Raw genomic sequence first — 17,301 nt, 5'->3', positions numbered from 1 at the left:
GGACTCAATATTTATGAGAAGTTTAATTAGTGATTTGATCACTAATTAACTTAATTTAATTGAGTAATTATTTTTGGATCAAGTCCAATTGAATTGGATTCAGTTGGGTTTGACCTGATTAGGTTAAGAGTTGACCTAATCGTCGAGATGGTTTGGTCCCTGATTTGATCAGGGGTTGGGCTTAATCAATTTTTAATTGATTAGGATTTTATTGAGTCTAATTAAGCCTAATTTAGTTGGGTTTAAATTAATCTAATTGGGCCTAACTTATTTGGTTCAATTAGGTTGGTTTAAATAATGAAACCACCTTGACCCATTCTCCCTGCGCCACCTCACTTCCACTGTGCCCATTTGAATTCACGAGAAGAAAGTTCTCATGAATTTTTTCTCACGCAAAGCCCTCCTCACACCCTACTTTAATGCATCAAATGAGTGGATAAGGATGATTGGTTGGCCATTCAAATTCAAAACAAAGTTTGAATTTGAATGAGTAACCAATCTTAGCGCCTTGACCTTATCCTCTTTTAACATCCCATTTATTATAGGAGAAAATGTTTCTCATGAAATCACTCATGCACAAATTAAGCCATGCCCTCCTCTTCTCACGCCGTTAGTGGATAGGAATAAATTGGTTTCCATTTGAATTAAAATTTTGATTTGAATTCAAATGTGCAATTACTCATCTTTATCCTCTCACGTGGATAAGATGTTTGACATTGTTTTAAAAGGAGGAGAAGAGTGGGGCGTGTGCAAGAAAAATTTTGGAGAGAAAATTTGGGTGTGAGGAATCCTTGTGTGCAAGGTGAAGGTCTATATCCTTCTGAGAGAAAAAGAAAGAAAAGAAAGAAAAAGTGTGCGCAGGGTTTCAGTGAGTTCTTCAGGGTTTCAGTCTGGAGTTCGGGAAGTGAGAAGGCGAGCTACGAGTGTCGTGGACCCACCAAATTTTAGGAAGATCTTCAACATCCTCTGAAGCATGTTTGCTGATGATCCAGAGTATCCAAAGAATCGACAAGCATCGATCGAAGGAGTTCGATCAGCATCAACCGTCGAAAGGGCTCTACAATGAGCTAGCACTCGTGATGAGTCGATCAGATCGGGAGCTTCATATGGATGATCCACAAAGGCCAGACATGCTGTGTGGCTACATCGCAATGATCAGACTCTCTCGACAGTGATCAGATTGTGGTGATCTACTACCCACACAAAGGTATTATGTTCTGAACACATTACAGTAAAGTGTTTACTATTCAAATTTGAATTTTAAATTTAAATGCATGCATGCTATATATCATATTTAGATCCTAGTGTAGGATAAATTTATATTAATTAATTAGATTAATTAATATTTTTTCACTGTAAAATCATAATTTTAAAAAAGTTTTAAAATTACCATTTTACCCCTGCACTGAATTTCCCCACAGATTCATCTCCTGGATCCTTCGATCCAGGAGGTCCTCTCGACTGCGAGTCTCAAGGGTCTTCTAGCAGAGTGGAGGTAGGGATCCTCCGGAGTGGAATCGTGATCAGACTGTGGGTTCTCCACCCTCGGATTCTCCTTTTCGGGGAAGACAGGGCAACTGGCCCAAGTGGCCCACCCTACTATCGGATTTTGGAACTCCGACGATACTCTTTCCAACTGCACTGACACCTGCGGCTGTTGCTGCTGCTGCTACATGACCTACATTGCTTCGGTGAGGCCTCTGACTTGCTGGACCAACAGGTCGAACTGCTCCATGCTGACTACTGTTGTCGGAGGAGGAGGAGCCTGGGAAACTGGAGGTGAGGTTGGAGCCTGAGATCTGGCTGTGGAGGTCGTGGATCGCCTGGTGGATGCCTTTCGGGGAGGCATCAGGTGGAGATCTAGTAGGAGAAGGAGAAGAGGATGTCACAGAAGATGATCAGAGGCAGTCCATTGAGCACTCCTTTAAGAACAAGGATACTGTGAAGACACAGCGCCCTTCCTCTAGCACCAATTCTGTTGGTGCAGAATTCCACCGAAGTCGGAGTTGCTGGAGTTGAGATGACTGCGGTCGCCGTCGGGACCTGCAAGGGAAGTCTAAACCAGAGTTGGGGGTGCTCCGGCAAGACCCTCCAACGCTCAAGTCAGTACTCTGCTTCAACAGAAATGGAATGCTCGAGTGAAAATTTTATTAGAGTTTCGAGATAGAGTTTAGAACTTTTGAGAAGAACATATCTGGAGATCCCTTTTTATAGATGGAGAGCGTAACTGATTGACAGCAACGTCTGTAACCGCCTAGTAGTGAGCTGTTCAGAGCCGTACGGAGTTTGTTACGGAGAGTAGTGGCGTCAGGGGTCATTCAAGGCCACGTGGAGTTTGTTACGAAGAGTGGAGTGGTGTCCGTTATCACGACTCGTCAGAGAGTGGTGGAGCCATGTAGAATCCATTGCAGAGAGTGGAGTAGGGTAGTGACCGTTGTCGTGACCTGCCAGAGAGTTCGGATCTGTCAGTTGGAGCTCGATTGAGATGTCTGATGGGGCGGAATGGCTCTCTATCCCGTCAATCTAGGAGAAGCTTGGATATTTTTGAGGTTGCTAATGAGTCTACTATTGTCAGATACCTCAGGCACTGATGGTACAGGTGGGAGTCATCTGCTGTAGAAGCTCGAATGAAGACTTTCTATTGGTGAAGTCCGACAAGAGTCCGATTGCTAGGGAAGTCCGTATGAGATTTGCTTGATGTGGAAGCTCGTCTGAAGATTATCCACTGGAGAAGTTCGGTTTCATGAATAATTTGATGGAGGGTCGACCGACGGTGGACCTCGGATGGAGTTGGGGAGGTTCGGCAGACACCGGAGGCAATCGACCGTTGTAGAAATCCAGCTGCTGGAGTCCATCTGTTGTAGAAGCTTGTCCGATATCCATCTGCTATGAAAGTTTGGATGGAGTCTGATTCTTGTAGAAGGCTGAAAGGAGACTGCTTATTGTAGAGGCTCGATCGAAGATCAGTTGTCATGGGAGCTCGGAGTAGCGACCTGGCCGGTGGATCCTGTCCCATTGTAGAAGCTCATTTGGGATCCGACTATGAAGAAGCTCGATCGAAGTCTACCTGTAATAGAAGTTTGAAAGAAATTTATTTACAGTAGAGGGTCGAATGGAATTTGCTTATGGTAGATATCCGGGGTAGACCGCCCGCTGTAGGAGTTCGGAATAGACCGCTCGTAGTAGAAGTTTGGAGTAGACCGCTCGTGGTAGAAGTTCGGAGTAGATCGCTCGTGGTAGAAGTTTGGCTCTCGCAGGAGCTCGGTTGAAATTTTGAAGATGGTCGACCACTGTAGAAACTTTGATAGAGTCTGATTACTGTAGAAATCTCGTTGTCGGAGAAGCTCGAATACTGATGAAGTTCGAAAGAAGTTCGGAGAATAGTTGATCACTATAGAAGGTCGGCTAATAGTGAGGCCCAGAGAGCCTTTGGAGCGGCCCGGTAGATGGATGGAGAAGCTCATTGTCGGAGAAGTCTGGATGGTATTATGGAAGCTCGGACGGTCGAGGGGGTTTAGAGAGATGCCACACAAAGTCGGAAGCCAAAAAAGTCCTGGAAGGGTCAGTCTTTTACAAACTTCGATCGGGGGGTATTTTATACCCAACATTCGATAATCGACAAATTAATGGATAAGGTAATGAGAAAATTCTTTTTCATTTCATTAGTAAAGTGTGCACTACAAAGCCTTTGAAGGCCAAAAAAGAAAAATGATAAGAAAAGAAAAAGAATACATGAAAAAACAAAAGGTAAAAGAAGCTCTAAGGAAGCTCAGCTTCTTCCGACTTCGAGCTCTCGATTTCAGTCATTGTCAGGGATTGCTTTAAGTTTTTGACTTCTTCTTCCAGTTCCTTCTTTCTTAACAGCATCTCCCGATACATCGGGTGGAACCATCGACTTTTGCCCTCCGACTCTCGAAGCCTCTTCCTCAGAACCTCGGACTTCGCCTCGGCATCCTTGACCGCCTGCTACTCGTAGGCTGGCTGAATCTTCAGCCGCTGCAGTTCGGCCTTCTCCTGCCCAAGGGCCACAGACAGTTCTTCCATGGTCCCCCTCAAGGAGCGGAGCTCGTCAGAGCCTTGAGCAGAGACAGCCTGGACTCTCTCAGACAACTGCATCTGAAGGCAGGCAACTTCGTCGGTCATCATCTTGAGCTTCCTTCGGTAGTCGTCTATTTGTCTGCACCAGCCGACTTGATAGGCGTTGTAGTTTGCCTCGACGTCCTACAACTGCTTCTGAAGGTCAGAGAATTTCTTCGACCAGTCTCGGTCATGGTCAGCCTGAGTTGCGAGCCAGGATGAGCTCCCTTCCAACTAGCCGATCTTCTCCCGTGCAGCTGCCAGCTCGACTTCAAGGGAGCTGATCTTGGAAGCCTGAGTCCAAGATCGGTCGCTGGCACATTTTTGGAGTTCTTCAAGCTCCATCATGAAGTCAGCCTTCCTCTGGATGTAGTCCATGAAACCCTTTTTGTGGAGGTCCCGAAGGTGAGTAGCCTTCATAGTGACTTCCGAATGGCTCTTCCTCAGCCGGTGAAGTTTGTCATCTAGCTTCTTTGATTTCTTCGTCAATGACGAACTTTCTTTCTGAGGTCTTGGACCATCGACTTCAGAGAAATCTCTTATGGTAGGGGAAGAACTTCGGCAGGGCACTGTCGTTGGAAGACAAGAGCGCCACAACACAAATTAGTGTAAGAAAACAAAAGAAAAGAAAAAGAATACAGAGTAAGACAAAGGAGCTCTCTGTAAAGGAGAATTCGGTTTCATTGATTAAATAGTTCTTAAGTACAAGAGAACGAGAAAAAGTTGCAAAAAAAAAAAGAAGAAAAAAGAAGAATACAAAATTAGAGGTTTTGGATCTCTGGGGCAGAAGTGGGGGAGCTCGGCGCCCCCGAAAGGTCGGCCATGGCAATCGAAGAAGTCTCGACTGGAGGAAGACCGGCAGCAGCTTCAGAAGGCTCGGCTTCATCATCGGATGCCTCATCCAGGAAGCCGAGGTCTAGCTCGGGATACTTCCCGACCACCTTCTCTTGGCAAAGTTCGAAGCCCTTGATGAAGGTGGCCTGGCCAAACTCGACCTTCAGATCCCTTATTTCGGAGGAGGTTTTGAACTCCTCCACTGCCCGGACCATTGCCTCCGAGATCAGGGTTGGGATCTGTGCCTTCAACTCAGAGACCTCGGCCTCTGCTTTCTTTCTCTCCTCCTCCAAGGTGGACCTCAAGTCTGTCGAGATCTGCCCCTCCTTCTGCAGTGCCTCTTGGAGACTCGCAACCTCGACAATCTTCTCCTCTAGGTGGGCAGCCTCGGTCAGGCGACCTTCCTCCACCTGGGTGGCCTCCTTCCTGGCATCGTTCATCGCCTCGATGTTGGTGATGAGCTAGTGTCCAATCTGCAAGAGCAGCCAGGGAGTCAATATAAAAGTCGAGGAATAAGCAAAGTAAAGAGACAGGAAGAAGGAGTAAATTGACCTACCTCGAGAAAGGATCCCAGAGAGTCCCAGACCCGTGCTCAGGATCGGCATGAATGATCCTGTGGACGACCTCAGGCAGGATGCACCCGTTGACCAATCTCTTTATTAGATCCCTATTGTTGAAGGGATTCTCCTCCGGATCTTCTTCGGAGCCACAGCCCCCTCGATGGTAGCCCTGCTGTTGCGACTCTTGTGGACCAATGTCTTCTTTTTCCTTCTCCGTTCGACCCCTGGTGCCTCCTCGGGTCGGGCCTCTAGAGCGGGAACCTCGATCGGGGGGCTCCTTGAAGAGGCCCGGGGGACTGTGGGCTCGACGTCGGAGGAAGCATCGACGGCAATGGCCGTCTGGACAGACGCGGTCGGGCTGGTCTCTTCTGCCCTTGCCCTCTTCGCCGCCCCCGAGGATGCTGCGCCTTTCCTTTTGTGGGTCTTGAGACCCTGGGCTAGCATTCGAGCTGCATCAGTGTCCATATCTGCAATGAATGGGAATCGACACAGCTTAACAAAAGAACAAGAAGAAAGAAGAAGCAGCGAAAGACAAAGAAAAAAAATGTACATATATATAACAGTACCGGTAGGGTTGAGAGGGCTTAGGCCGACGTTAAATAAGAGTTATTCCTTCAGGAGGTTGGAGAGAAGAGGAGCTGGATAAGTCTCGAGTTTTTTGGAGGCTTCGAGGTCGTCCTATCCCAGGCTAGAAGCCCGACGAACGGAATCCCTCAGGGAGCCCCAGGGAGGCAACCCCAACTCCAAGGTTGGGCATCGGACGTAGAAGTACCTCTCCTTCCAGTTATGGATAGAAGAGGGGGCACTTTTTAGCAACCCCTTTCTACCGAACTGAGAGGAGAAGTACCACCAGTCCTTTGTCGAGAGATGACGTTTGAAGGTATAAAAATTTTTAAACAAAGAAAGGGTTGGCTGAACTTTAGTTAAACTACAGAGGGAAAGAAATCCTATCAGAAATCAAAAGGAGTTCGGCGCTACAGAAATCAAAGAAATGTTTAAGAAGCGAAAGAGAGCAATAACAAAAGGTGGAAGCGGAAGTTGAAGCCCGGTGCGAAAAGCTTTTTGGTATAAATAGAAGCAGCTGGGGGGAGGGGCGCTAGCCCGACCAGTCGGCCCAGGAAGCTCCAGCTCATACTCTGGAGGAACCCCATACTGAATCCTAATCAGTGAGAGTTCCTCCGGAGTCAGAGAGCTAGGGATGGTATCTGGTACAAAGACCAGATGAGGTTTATCTACAGAACTGAGATTTTGGGGGGCTGAAACCGACGGACTCCTAGAACTACTAGAGGAGGAAGTGTTGGAGGATATTTTAAATCAAGTAAAAACCTAAAAATCCCAAAAAAATTGAAAAAAAATAAGAAACGGGGTGCTCATCAAAAAATCGAATAGGCGGAATGTAAAGGAAGAAAAACATAAGAAGAACAGCAAGAAAAAATACAGGAGGAGAGTTCTGGAACTAACCTAGGTTGGTCCGAAGGATGCAAAGATGCAGAGATGGGGATGACTCGAAGAACACCTAAGGTCGAGAAGGATGCTGGGGAAGAATGAAACTCTCAGGAAGGAGGGAGGCGGGTTTAAATAAGAGACGAGGTCTGGTGCAGTAATGATTGTGGATCTCCTCTGATCGATCTACAACCGCCATGTGTCCCACTCACCATGGCAGGCGGCTGAAAGCGGTTGACAACTGACAGAACCATTATTGTACCGTACCTAGAGCAACGCTCTAGCAAAAATTTCAAAAAAATCTTTTCGGATTGTCTCGATTTGAAAAGGCTCTGGCACCAGCACATCAAACGTCAAAATATCTGGAAGCAATCGAGTGCGAAAATCAAGAGAGTCAACTTCGGCTGTAAAAATTTTTCTGTACTTCCTTCATTCGGAACCCGAACTCGAAAGTGGAGGGACTGGTGTTGGGTATAAAATACCCCTAGCCAAAGTTCATGAAAGGCCGACCCTCCATGGGCTCTTCCGGCTTTCGACCTTGTGCAATGTCTTTCTGAACTCCCCCGGCTGTCCAAGCTTCCATAATGCCATCCGGACCTCTCCGATAATGAGCTCCCCCATTCATCTATTGAACTGCTTCAAATGCTCTCCGGGCTTTATTATCAGCCGACTTTCTACAGTGATCAACTATTCTCCGAATCTCTTCCAGACTTCTTTCGGCCATGAACGACTCTACTCCAAATTTCTTTTGGACTTTGTCAATGTCCAAGCTTCTCCAACAGCAGGACTTCTACAGTAACCAGACTCCATCCAAGTTTCTATGGCGGTCGACCGCCTTTCGAATTTCATCCGAGCTCCTACGAGAATCAAATTCCAGCCAAACTTCTACAGTGGATGGATCCCAGACAAATTTCTACAACGGATGGGCTCCACCAACCGGATCTCTACTCTGAACTTTTATTGCAGGTGGACTTTATCCGAGTTCCTACAAGAGCTGGATCCCAGCCGAACTTCTATAGTGGATGGATCACAAACGAACTTCTACAACGGGACAGGCTCCACCAGTCGGGTCTCTACTCCGAGCTTCTACAATAAGTGGACTTTATCCAAATTCCTACGAGAGCTGGACTCCGTCCGAACTTCTACAGCAGAGCCGTATCTCAGACTCCTCCAACATTTGACCTTCTCCAGTGTCCTCAAGACTCCTCCAACGGACGAACCTCCACAATGCCATCCGAACTCCACTGTCGGATGACCCTCTATCGGATTCCTCATAAAATCGGACCTCTCCGGTAGATAATCTACAGACGAGCTTCCACATCAGGCAAATTTTAGATGGACTCTCCTAGCAACTGGACTCTTACCGGACTTCTCCAACAAAAAATCTCCGTCCGAGCTTCTACAGCAGATGACTTCTGCCTGCAACATCAGCGCCCAATCAATGCCCAAGGCACCTGACAATAGTAGACTCGTTAGCAACCTCAAAAACATCCGAGCTTCTCTTAGATTGTAGAGACAGAACCATTTTGCGCCATCAGACGTCCCAACCGAGCTTCAGCCATCAGGCCCGAACTCTCTGGCAAGTTGCGACAATGACCACTACCCTGCTCCATTCTCTGTAACAGATTCTTTGCGGCCCCACTACTCTCTGGCAAGCCACGATAACGGACACCACTCCACTCTCCATAACAAACTCCACGTGGCCAACGACCCCCTGACGCCACTACTCTCTGTAACAAACTCCGCGTGGCCCTGAACAGCCCACTACCAAGCGGTTACAGATGTCGCTGTCAATCAATTACGCTCTCCATCTATAAAAAGGGATCCCCAGATACGTTCTTCTCTAAGCTCAAAACTCTATCTCGAAACTCTACTAAAATCCCATTTGAGTGCTCTATTTCTGTTGAGGTAGAGTACTGACTTGAGCATCGGAGGGTCTTGTCGGAGCACCCCCAACTCCGATTTAGACTTTCTTTGCAGGTTTCGACGGTGGATGCGATCCCCTCGAATCCAGCTTCTCCGACGTCGGTGAAATTCTGTACCAACAGTTCTCAATAAAGCCATGCATTTTGATCACTTATCAAAATGTACGTTCCAATTTCGAAATATTTAGCATTGCCACAAGAGAAAAATATCTCGTTATGGTCAATACCATAATGTTGATAATATTCTTAGGCAACCAGATGAGCTTTGTAGGTCTCCATCTTCTTGTTCACACTACTCTGATCCTATTGAAGATCCACTTATACTCTATGGGCTTTACCCTTTGAGTGAATCAACGAATGTCCATACACCATTGATCTTTATAGACTTCATTTCGGACTCTATGGCTTCAAGCCATTAATCAGAGTCAGACCTCTACATGACATCCATGTAGGTGATCAGATCCTTGTTATTCTTATCGAGTTCAACAGGATCACATCCCAGAACTAGATATCGAAGTATCTATTCGATGGATGTGGTACTCTACCAAATCTCCTTAATAGTGCCTCTACAATGAGTTCTGAGTTTGATTTGATCAAATCTAGTTCTATGGGTTCACTAGATTGTGTCAGTTCTTCTACCTGTCAAACTTCATAAATTTCACATTAAAGACATCAGTACCTTCACCAAGGTACTCCTTTTCTAAAAGGAATGCTGAACAACTCTTGTTCTTTAGCATGGTAGAAGTTATATCTCTTAAATTCTTTGGTTATCCTATAAAATATATATATATAAGATCAGGATCCAAGCTAATCGATCTGCAAATGCTCAACATAAAATAAATATTTTCAAACTTCAAAGTAAGAAAGTATTGACTTATGCCTAGTCCATATCTCATATGGAGTCATTGTGACTGATTAATTCGGAGTCTAGTTCAGAACATAACAAGTAGTCTCAAGAGCAAAACCTTAAAAGGAGACTGACAGACTTTTAAATCCCATCATGGATCGAACTATGTCTAACAAAGTCAATTTCAATAGGAGAGAATCCTATTCTCTTCTAGATATATCAAAACTTACTTGAAATGCATTCTCCTCTTTGGTCTGATCGAAGAATTTCAATACTCTTTCAAATTTATTTCTCTATCTTATTATGGACTTATTTGAATATTTTAAATAATCCAAATTTATGATAAACATGTTCGTAGATCCAATACATCAGTATGTATCAGATTCAGAACATCATTGGCTCATTCACTTTTTTTAACAAAAAGTAACTTGATCATCTTACTAAAGAGATAGAATTGATAGGTTAACAATAATTCACAATCATTGACTTTGAGAAATATCTCCTGTTGATCCTATTCTTGTTTAATGATTGAGCCTAATTATCAAAGATAGGCTTTCATGACATTATCAACTTTAGAGAGTTTGTTTGATTGTGTACAATATACTAACAGACTATGACTATTCATAAATGTCATTTCTCAGTTGTCCACATGATTTTGACATCATTCATAAAAAAATTATAAAATCATTAGATAATAGTGACAATCACTAAAATGATATTGTTGAAATTGAAAATAAGCTCGATGATTCCTAAAATCAGGATTGGAATATGACTTCTAACTCCAATATTCAGAAATCTCTTGTGGTTTTCAAACTTTCTACTAATCAGAAGTCGTTGCAATAATTTATATGGACTTTTGATATCCAATATCCAGATAGTAGTGTCACAGATAGAAAAATCATAAGATGTTATCATATAAATATCTTGTTCAGTAATTCTTTGCTGATTTCTCTTCTTTAACCTGTTCAGATCAAAAAACTCTGCCAGACCAGGTTAACCTTAGACTCTTTTGTCAGTTCGGGCTTCTCAGCCCAAGCATGACTTTTTTGCACCTTCTTTTTTCTTTTCTTTCTCAAAGAATTATTACCCCACTAAAGATACATCTTCAAAGGTACGAAAGAACTCCTTCAATATTTGAAAAAAAATTTTCACTAAGCATCATCGAATTTACAACTAAATTTATATTCTTTGCTACTCTCAAAAATATCATATAATGATTTGATCATGTGGCCACTTCTGATAAGTGCCTTTGATCGCATCACATGTGTTGGATGTGAAAACTTTAAGTACTGGATCCATAATCATATTTAGGATCCATTTGTGCTCTAGAATTATTTATAACTTTTGATATCAATTATCGAAGTTGGATCCTATAAATTAGTCATTGTCAAATAGTGAATGGAGCAACGTACATCTAGCCATAACTGAAAGAAAAATACAAGACCTTTATGTTTATGAATTGATTAAGCCCAAAGATTTGGGCTTTAGTCTAAAGGTTCTCCCACTATTTTAGTCAAATTGATAGCCTCTATCTCCAATCTGAGAAATTAACTTAATTTCTTAGTGGATACTAGAATCCACACAGACTGCATACAAGCCCGAGGATGGTTCGATCAATCCATATGTATCTATGGATAGGTTCTCTACCAATTTTTTTTCAAATAATTTTTAGTAATTAATTTTATCTCAAATTTTATTTTAGTGGGCGATGGGCCTCCACTGAAAGTTTCAGTTAGGTCAAACCATTAACATGAACCTACTCAGTGTTTCTAACGAATGAATGATCAGGCTCGAGGATGGCTCGATCAATCCAACCATCATCAGATAGTACAATAAAGTCATCATATGATGAATGATAATTTCATCATTCAGAGAGAATACTAGACGGATGGTGCTTGCAATGTCAATCAGAAATAATAGACTCATTATCATTCATCTTAATAGGAGGCTATGATTTAGTTATCCCCATAACTAACTCATTTTAAAGACCTAATAATTTAGAAGATTTGATAATTAGTTTCAAAAAGAGATGAGAAGAGATCAATCGATAAACCACAATCCTCCCACAGACTTCACCAAGTCATTGAATTGGATTAGGATCATGCTGGTTAAACTGACATCTAGATTAGTCACACTGATCAATCTTAATGACATGGGTCAACTTGAATTATTTAGAGATCAAATCAAGACATAATCCACCAAATGAGCCAGATAAGTGAGATCGATGGGAGAGTCTGCTAAGCTTGCCTTAGACACCATCAAAATGATCAAGTAAGCAGCTCTCAATTAAAAACTACTGGTCGAAATATCAAACTTATCTTAGACACCAATTGGTTAATTAGTTTTGATTTGACCAACTTAATGATTTCGATTCAATCACTGAGCCATAATCAAGATCTATTTGGTCTAATCAAAGATATAAACTTGACCATCCACAACTATTGTACTGGTTCTAGAGAAATTTTGATTTTAATCTAATTCAATATTTGGTTAGATTTAATCAATTTTTTTAGTTAGTCCATTAACTCTTTGATTCTAACCTTAGGTCTAATCCAATTAAAAAGACCTGATCTAAGCTAACCCATGCCCCCATATTTTATGCGAATGTTATTAAATCTTAAATCACAATTCTAGATCTAATCGATTCTATACTTAATTCTCAATTAAGTTTCACATCAACATGGTTAAGATTTTGAAAATAATTTTCACATGTAAATCATTAAATTTTTTAGATCAAATCTAATTTTTTTATAATTTTAAATTAAAATAATTTTGATTAAACAAGATTAGATGTAACTAATTTCTTCGCAACTTGCATCACGTACAACAACACCTAGGATTTCAAGATCTAGGGGTTTGCAAGAAAGTAAGTTTTCTCTTTTCGCTTTCTTCTTCATAGGATCTAATCACATGGCACCCTACATGCCATAAGAACATCTCATCAAATGAGAAGAGAGGGTCTTTAAACTTTTCTTGCTCCTATGACCAGACGGCCTGATGATCAACCCAATCTAAGTACTTGCTAATCGGATCATCTAATCTAATCACATATCATATATGCTTGAATTTAGATCTAATCTAAATTACATCAGATCTGATTATAACTTTAGATCACATCTAAATCAGATCATAAACATCACATGTATGATATAAAATTATATTTTATCAAGGATCAGCACAAACTAGGACAATCTTTTCACTGTAAGGGGCAAATCCTACAGCAGGACAACCTTATGTCAGTTTGTGTGATCAATCATTAATTAAATTTAGATTAAAATATTATACATCAAATCTAAATAAAATTAAAATTTAGATTTAATCTGTACATAAATCATGTCATAACGAACCAAGGCTCTGATACCACTGTTGGGATGTATAGGTGATTTAATGCATGTATTTCAAAATTTTTTCAAAAAATTATAGCGAAAGATAACTAGATTAATTAAATTAATCTAATATGTATATGATTTAATCATCAAATCAATCTACTCTAGGATCTATGACATGTTATGTTGCATATAAAATCTAAAATAATCTAAAGATAAAATCAGTATACATGCATATGAGCAGTAGATCACATCTACTTCTAATCTAAGTTCAAAACTTCATACCTGATCATGGCTCGATGATCTCTACTACTTAGAGACATGATGGAGAGGATCCTTGCTAGTTGCTCGCAGCCGCACATATGTCCGGCTTCTATAGAAAATCCACTCGAAGCTCCGATCTGATCGATCTTCTCGGGAGTTCTAGCTCACGTGAAGACCTTCTTCTTGACTGATCTGGATCCTTTCTTTAAATTTTTAAAATTTTTTTAAGGATTGAAGATGGACTTTTAGAGGAGATGAAAAGGTAAAAAAAAGATGAAGAAGAAAATAATTTTTTTCTAATTTATTCTCTCTTCCCAAACCCTTAGAACCAAAAATTTGAAATTCAAATTTTTGCGCACACCCCAAGAGAGAGAACCCTTCTCTCTATTTTTTATATCATGAATTATATCAAAACTTTTACCACATGAAGAGCTCTCTTCTGCTATCTTACACATAAAAATGAAACCACAAAAGCTCCTTTTATAGGCATGTAAGGAGGTGGGATGAAGAGTCCTAGTGATCCTGAACTCTTACAGGATTTCACCTCTCTTCATAATTTTACATCCAAAAATATGCCAAAAAAATATGGGACACTCCTTCATTCTCCAACTAATCTCCCACAAAATATCTTCTCAAAATATCACACATATAAGGAGAAATAAATTTATTGGCATGGAGAGGTTGATCTGGAGAACTCTTTGGTGTGAAAAAATCTCACACAAAACAATTTTGTGTGTGGAGATATATATCATGCAATCTGAGTTGGCACAGAGAGAAGAGTCCTATTCCAATAAGGACTCTAAGTTTTCTTATTTGAATTCTGTTGGGTATGAAATACCCTCGACCGAAGTTCTTGGCGGAATTGACTCTCACAAGTCTCTTCCGACCTTCGACTGCAAGTTGACTCCGCCCAGACTTCTACGGGAGCCGGGCTCCGTCCTCAACTTCAACTGCCAGTAAGCTCCGCCCCGACTCCTACGGGAGCCGGGCTCCATTCGCGACTCCAAGGAGGACTCCGCCCGGACTCCTATGGGAGCCGGGCTCCGTCCGCGACTCCAAAGAAGACTCCGCCCGGACTCCTATGGGAGCCGGGCTCCGTCCGTGACTCCAAGGAGGACTCCGCCCGGACTCCTATGGGAGCCAGGCTCCGTCTGTGACTCCAAGGAAGACTCCGCCCGGACTCCTACGGGAGCCGGGCTCTATCCGTGACTCCAAGGCAGACTCCGCCCGGACTCCTACGGGAGCCGGGCTCCGTCCGCGACTCCAAGGAAGACTCCACCCGGACTCCTACGGGAGCCGGGCTCCGTCTGCGACTCCAAGGAAGACTCCGCCCAGACTCCTATGGGAGCCGGGCTCCGCCCGCGACTCCAAGGAAGACTCCGCCCGGACTCCTACGGGAGCCGGGCTCCATCTGCAACTCCAAAGAAGACTCTGCCCGGACTCCTACGGGAGCCAGGCTCCATCCGCGAATCCAAGGAAGACTCCACCCAGACTCCTACGGGAGCCGGGCTCCGTCCGCGACTCCAAGGAAGACTCCGCCCGGACTCCTATGGGAGTCGGGCTCTGTCCGCGACTCCAAGGAGGACTCCGCCTGGACTCCTACGGGAGCCGGGCCCCATCCACGACTTCAACCGCAAGGGGGACTCCGCCCGAACTTCCATGGGAGCCGGGCTCTGTCCTCAACTCCAACTGCCAGTAAGCCTTGTCCGGACTCCTACGGGAGCCGGACTTCGCCTTTGATTTTAATTGCAGGAAGACTCCGCCCGGACTCCTATGGGAGCCGAACTCCGCCTACGACTTCAACTGTAAGTAGACTTCGCCCAAACTCCTATGGGTACCGGACCTCGCTACCGACTCCAACCGAACTTCGACCGACAAGTCTGGATCCCCTGACGCGACGCAGCAACGGCCATGATCCTGCTCTGCTCCCTGCGGCAGACCCTATGCAGCTCCATCACTCCCTGACAGACCGTATTAACAGCCACGATTCTACTCCACTCCCTGCGGCGGATCCTGTGCGATTCTACCACTCCCTGATAAGTCACGACGGCGGACGCCGCTCCACTCCTGTAACTGACTCCACGTGGCAAGCCACGGTGATAGCCACAATCCCACTCCACTACCCTCCGCAATAAATTCCTCCTGACTCCGGGCGGCCCACTATCAGACGGTTACAGGCGTCGCTATCAATTTGTCGCCCCTCCGCCTATAAAAAGGGAACCCCAGATACGTTATTTTCTAAGCTCTCATTTTCTACCTAAAAACTCTGCTAAAATTTTCATTCGAGCACTCCATTCTTGTTGAGGCAGAGAACTGACTTGAGCGTCGGAGGGTCTTGCCGGAGCAACCCCACCTCCGGTTTAGACTTCTTTTGTAGGTCCCGACGGCGACCTCGACTCCCTCGACTCCAGCTTCTTCGGCGCAAGCAAATTTTTGCACCAACAGGATTGGCGCTAGAGGAAGGGGTGTGTCTTCGCAGTATCCTTGTTCTTAAAGGAGCGCTCAATGGAGCCGCCTCCGATCATCTTCTCCGGTGCCCACTCCTCCTTTCCCCCACTGGATCCTCGCCTGATGCCTTCTCGCGAAGCATCCGCGCAGCTACCCACGGCCTCCGCAGCCATACCCCGGACCCCAATCTCGCCTTTGGTTTCCCAAGCCTCGCATCCTCCGGCTACGGTCACTGACATGGAATGGCCGGGCGATCGGCCTCCGACGAACTCCGCCAACACCATCTCGGGAGGATCCCGACAGAAAATGACCGACATATCGGCTGTGTCCCCCAAGCGGCAAAAGACTGAAGAGCCCATAACCTTTACCGAAGAAGACACTCAGGGGGTCCAATTCCCTCATAACGACGCGGTCGTAGTTTTCTTGAATATAGCAAACTACGACGTCCGTCGCGTTCTTGTCGACAATGAAAGTTCGGCCGACATCTTATTCTACGATGCCTTTTCAAGAATGTCCACCCTTGACGGCCATCTGAGGCCAATTTGCTCCCTTTTGGTAGGGTTTACCGGCGACACCGTTCCGACGGAAGGAATAATAACTTTGACTGTGGCCGCAGGTCAATATCCAAGACAATCCAAGGCCCTGGTGAATTTCTTGGTGGTGAAGGTGCCATCAGCCTACAACGCAATCCTCGACCGACCTGGCCTCAACGCTCTCCGAGCCATCATATCGACCTACCATTTGAAGTTGAAGTTTCCCACCAGCCAGGGGGTCGGAGAGGTCCGGGGAGACCAAGCCCTGGCCAGACACTGCTACAATATAGCCTTGCAAAGAAGCGATCAATCCGACCCCTGTCCCATCGATGGACTGGATGCTCGTGATGACCTCGTCGAAGAAAGGGGTGCCCCAATCGAAGATCTGGTGCCAATCCCTTTGAATGACGGGAACGTGGAGCATGTAGCGATGATCGGCTCCAACCTAGGGGAGGAGGTGCGGACGCGTCTCATTGATTTTCTGCGAAGGAATGCGGATGTTTTCGCTTGGGTTCCAGCAGACATGCCAGGGATTGACACGGAGGTCATGAAGCATCATCTGGCCGTCGATCCAAAGCATCGACCAACGAAAGAAAGAATCTGGAGTCACGCTCTGGAGAGGCAGAAGGCGATAGCCGAAGAAGTGGATAAGCTCCTTAAAGCTGGATTCATTAAGGAAGTCAATTATCCCGATTAGATTTCCAACGTTGTCCTGGTCAAGAAAGCAAACGGCAAGTGGAGGATGTGCATAGACTTCAAAAGGCTGAATAAGGCCTGTCCGAAGGACAGCTACCCCCTTCCCAGAATCGATCAACTGGTGGACACGACCTCGGGCCACGAACTCCTCACCTTCATGGATGCGTTCTCCGGCTATAATCAAATTAGAATGGCACCGGAAGATGAAGAAAAGACAGCCTTCATCACTAATCGTGGCCTTTACTATTACAGGGTCATGCCTTTCGGCCTCAAGAACGCGGGTGCAACCTACCAACGGTTGGTGAACAAAATCTTCAAGGAGCAGATCGGCCGTAACATGGAGGTCTA

Source organism: Elaeis guineensis, chromosome 12 (assembly GCF_000442705.2).
Source record: "Elaeis guineensis isolate ETL-2024a chromosome 12, EG11, whole genome shotgun sequence".
Taxonomy (NCBI): domain Eukaryota; kingdom Viridiplantae; phylum Streptophyta; class Magnoliopsida; order Arecales; family Arecaceae; genus Elaeis; species Elaeis guineensis.
This window is presented reverse-complemented; position numbering follows the sequence as displayed.